This window comes from Phyllostomus hastatus, unplaced genomic scaffold, assembly GCF_019186645.2.
Source record: "Phyllostomus hastatus isolate PE091 unplaced genomic scaffold, TTU_PhHast_1.1 phas_scaffold_93, whole genome shotgun sequence".
NCBI lineage: Eukaryota > Metazoa > Chordata > Mammalia > Chiroptera > Phyllostomidae > Phyllostomus > Phyllostomus hastatus.
Window position 1 is genome coordinate 16117419 of NW_025334042.1, and position 5139 is coordinate 16122557.

The following is a 5139-nucleotide window of genomic DNA, read 5'->3' on the forward strand; positions in this document are numbered from 1 at the left end:
GACTGATCTGTTCTGTTGGAAACATGTCTTATGTCTTTCCCTGTCTCTTTTTTTTTTTTTTTTTTCGGTCTGGTTGGTCTTGTTACGGTGGGGGGTGGAGCCTTAGGTGTTCACCGGGGCTGGGCACCCTGGTCGCTAGATTGTGACGTTATATGTGGGTGTGGGAGCGGGGACGGGAGGGAACAATGGCGGTAGTTCCGTTCTCCTGGGCTCAAACCCTTCTTTGGGATCCTGGGCTGCGAGCTCTGCCTGGGTCCACAATCGCCACCTCACTGGGTCTGCCAGCCGCAGCTTGCGTACTGAGGGATCACCGCTGTGTTCTTGCACCCCGGAGGGCTGTCGCGCCAATTTCGCGCCAAATTTTCCCCAACCTCCACGCGCCGCCAACCCGCGCCAGCCCCGCGCCCACCCGGCTTATTGTCTCCTACCGGTCTGGATGTACGGGTCTACTTCAACTTCTTGGCTGTCTGACTTCCAGTCAGATAAATCCTCTATCAGTTCTGAGTGATATTCTATCTGTAAATTATTGTTGTTCTAATCTTGGTTGTGCGAGGAGGTACAGTGCGTCCACCTATTCCTCCATCTTGTCAGAAGTCCCTGGATATATAACCTTTATTATATTTGAGTTGTTTACTTGAATTCTTACTTCGACTTATTTTTATTATTTATATCATTAACATAAATGCTGGCTCTTATCAAAAAGTTTTTCAGCATTTACTAATAATATAATCCCAATATAATAATGAGTTATAGTGACTTTCTTAATATTAAACCACCCTGCATTCCAAAAATAATCTCTACTTACTTGTAGAGTATTATTTTTTTGTACATTAATGTATTCACTTTGTTAATGTTTATTTTTTAGAATAAGTGCCCCATCAAGTAGAAATTCTCCTACTTTTTTTTAGTGGTTAAATAATTAATAATTATAAACAGGGTGTTGTTGATACAAATAACAAGAGAGGTTCTAGAAGAGGCGAATTTTCCAAAGAGGGAACCAGTATCTGCAGCAGCTGAATCCAGGGGTTCTGCCACCAGGGTGGGGCAGCTCTGTAATAAATAATTGGGACAAAAGGGCAAGTATGCTGCTTCTTGACAGAAACCCACTTCTTCCTTGCCACCAACATACCAAAGGAGGAGCCCTAAGCTCATTCACAGCTGCCTGGATGGACATAATCTATTCATCCTTCCCCTCCTGCTTAGAGGCAGATACCCAGCACACCACACAGTTCTCCTCAACCACCTGGCCATCTGCCTCTGTTTTGTGAGCTTTGCTGAGCTGCTCCTTGTCATTGGAGATGTAAAGCTCAAAGTAGTTTGGTTTCTAGCCGTCCTCCACTTCTCAGATGCTCAGATTCTACAGGGAGATTATTCCTCCAGGCTCCTTGTTTGTTTGTATTATGTCATGAAATCAAAGTTGTCTGTGAAAAGCCAGCCCCTCCCAGTCCAAGTGGAAGAAAGTATGGATCAGATCATTCCCATGATCCTCAGAAATCCTGAAAGGCTCATATTCCTGGGCAGCTCCTCAGCAGATCCCATCCTCACTGATGCCTGGGTTCAAGGCCACAGAGTCTCTAGGCTCGGCTAGTCCTGGACATTGGGATTGTAAAGGTTGGTATTCAACAAAATCACCAGGAAGGACTGGAGAACTCTAGAATTGCACAGGCAGTGCTTCCATCATTCAGTCAACCTTATGAGCCTCTCTGGGGATGCCAAAAGCTCCATAGAAATTGCCTGAGGTCCTGCACCAGGTTGAAATCAGTGAGCCCTTGCAAGATCCACAGAAGTGTGGAGCACTGCCAGACTCAAATCTTCCCTCTTTCCTGGGTATTCCCTATGGCTGTTTTGTTCAGGTTTTTGCCCTTGTACCTCTCTTTCCTAAGCTCCAAAGGCCCTCCTTTTTTTTTTTTTTTTTTTTTTGCCTCTATAACTGGTTCTTCTGTGGCTCACTTCTTCTACTTCTGTGACTTTCTAAATAAGCTTTCTTACTTTAAAAAATGCAATAATACGATAAAAATCAGGGTTTTATTATCTTTAGAGTTGGCATCAGGCAACCACAAATCCTCCCAGGTAATGTCAAGACACTAAACCTCTTAGATATGGAGTGTCAGTTTCCATCCTAAGGCAATAAGCTATAGGCCTTGCTAAATTTTACCTGAAATGCTTATATAATTTCATATACAATTACCAATTCATGTAAATTGGAGAGCATTTTAATTATTTTAGCCAATCCACAATTTCACTATTTTCAACCATGAAAGCCCATTTCTAACAACCATTAACAATGAATAATCCATTAATGTCTCGATTATAAATTAATTTCTGACATTCATTAGTTTAATGAGCAAAATATCTAATTTTAATCAGAGTTAAGACACCCGGTAATCCCTTTAGAGTGTGAATTCCTATTTAGAATGCTAGTTGCACATAGAGTATAATTTGAATTTAACACACCTGTAATATTTTACTCTCTACTGAAATATTTTAAACTAAATTATAGATATTGTAACATTGGATTCAAATACCAATTCTGCTACTTAATAGCTATGTGCTATTAAATATGAATGTAATTTGATCCTTGAGATTCAGCTTCCTCAAGTGTAAAATTGTTACAGAACAAACAAGGGGGACCTGGGACAATATACTATTATTGAAAGAAGCCCCCAGGTCCGTTATGTCCGCTGCCAGAGGAAAGACGTCTCTCAATGCCAGAGATTTGTGAAAAGGAAAGGAAACGTTTATTTAATGCTATACAAACTTAAAGTAGGGACCTAATGTCTTCACCAAAAATCCTAAAGTCCCTTAAAGCACCCACAAACACAGTCCTTCCTTCCTTCCCCCTTTGCCCAGTCCAGAGTACCATATCTCCTAAAGCTGCGGGGGTCCTACTCTGGCAAAGGCACATGGGCCTCTCTCCCTGGACCACGGGAGTCCCCATTCTGCCAGAGCCGCGTGGTTCTCCCTCTCAGGACTGCAGGAGTCTCCACTCCGCTAAAGCTGTGTGGTTCTCTCTTGCAGGGCTGCGCATGGTTCTCCCTCTCCAATGGCTGCTGCATCTTGGTTTAAATCCCAGCGCCAATCTTCCTCTGAAGCCCCATTTCCGGCTCCTCTCACAATTGGCTACAGCTGCCAGATTCTGGGCAGGTATGGCCCTGTGGTGTGGAGCCAATTATCTCCAGGCTCTTCTGGATCTTATTACAGATCCCTATTTGAGGCTCCCCTCTTGTCTGCACCCTGTTTCAAAATGAGGATAATACCTCATAGAATGGTGAGAATTAACGGATATGAAAAACCATTATAAACTCTATAATAGTCTACAAATGTTAGGTTTTATTATTATTGGATAATAATATCTCAAATAGAGGTTAGGTTCTGTTGAGAACCTTTGAGGATTCGTCCATTACATGGAAGGTTAGGTGACCTCCAATGTTCATCTATTGTGAATATTAAACTTGATATTCTCTTTGCTTGTCTTCAAACACAGGGAAAAAAAGCAAAATAAGTTATGGGGTTCTTAACCCAGAAGGTCAGAATAATTACCTTAGGACTGGCATTGGGGCTGTAACCCTCACCTATGTTGTTCCAGTGGAAGATTATCAAATGAGAACAGACTTAATAGATTTAATAATAATAACAAACATTTATATAGTGTTTACTATCTTCCAGGCAGTGTGCTAAATATATTATCTTATTTAATCCCCACAATAACCCAATAAAGTTGGTATTGCTTTTAAGCCCATTTTAAAATGAGGAAACTCAGGCTTAGAGAAATTAGGTAACCGCCCAAGTGATGGTAAAGAATTTACACTCAGGCAGTTCTTTTTTTTTTCTTTCAGGTTTTAAAACTTTATTTGCATAATAAAAATTGTGCATTCCAATAATTAACATCATTTGGACAGAAAAAATGGCACTGTGCTTAAACTGCATTTTACAGCCTGTAGGACACCTTGGCCCATCTTGGCTTTTACTTAAATTTCACTGTTGTACCACTCAGCTTCTTCTTTCACCAACATGCAAATTCTTTTCCTTCCCTGACAGCCAGGAAGGCAGATGAGATAGGCAGGTGTGGCCTTCATTGTCAGTAATTCAGCCGCTGTTCTTTTAAAAAAAAATTTTTTTATTGATTGATTGTAGTCAGAGAGGAAGAGATAAATATTGATTTGTTGTTTCACTTATTTATGCATTCATTGGTTGGTTGTTTGTTTGTTTTTAATTCACACCCAAGGATAAGTTTTATTGATGTTAGAGAGAGGGGAAGGGAGAAAAAAACGTCAATGTAAGAGAGAAACATCGATGGGTTGCCTCCCATATGTGTCCCAACTGGGGATCAAACCCACAAGGTAGGTATGTATCCTGAATGAGAATCAAACCCGCACATTTTGGTGTACAGGATGATACTCCGACCAGCTGAGCCACCTGGCCAGGGCTCATTGATTTTTTTCTTGTTTGTGCCCTGACCAGGCATTAAACCTGCAACCTTGGCATATCAGGACAATGCTCTAACCAACTGAGCTACCCAGCCAAAGCTAGTAATTATTCTTGAGAATCTATATGCTAAGCACAACAGTCAAAATAAATATATAAACTATATGAATTATTTATGTGACATATATAACATGTAATAAGTGTCGATTTTCTATAATAATCATAATATATATTTATTCATGATGTTGCCTTCCCCTATTGAAACAAACATAATACATACACCTGAAACTAATTCAAAATAGTATTGAATGTAAACTGTAATTAAAAAATAAAACTTAAATTGAAAAAAATTTTTAATGCCCTGGCTGGTGTGGCTTAGTAGATTGAGTGGCGGCCTGTAAACCAAAAGTTCACTGGTTCCTAGTCAGGGCAAATGCCTGGGTTGCAGGCCAGGTCCCTGGTTGGGGGCATGTGAGAGGCAACTGATCAATATTATCTATCACACATTGATGTTTCTCTCCCTCTCTTTCTCCTACCCTCCCCATCTCTCTAAAAGTAAATAAATAAAATCTTAAAAAAACAAATATACATAAACCTTCAGCTATTATTCCTGAATTTCAAAAGTTAACTCATAGAAGCATTGTATAATTATACCTACATTTTCCCCTCTCATTTTATGTTTCTCCCCATTTCCCTCTTTTTAGTTACCTCTTT

General features: G+C 40.3%; 1 pseudogene; it reads right to left on the reverse strand.

Annotated features, from left to right (window-relative positions):
* Positions 1-926: 926 nt before the first annotated feature.
* LOC123812576 lies at positions 927-3554 on the reverse strand (annotated as a pseudogene).
* Positions 3555-5139: the final 1585 nt, after the last annotated feature.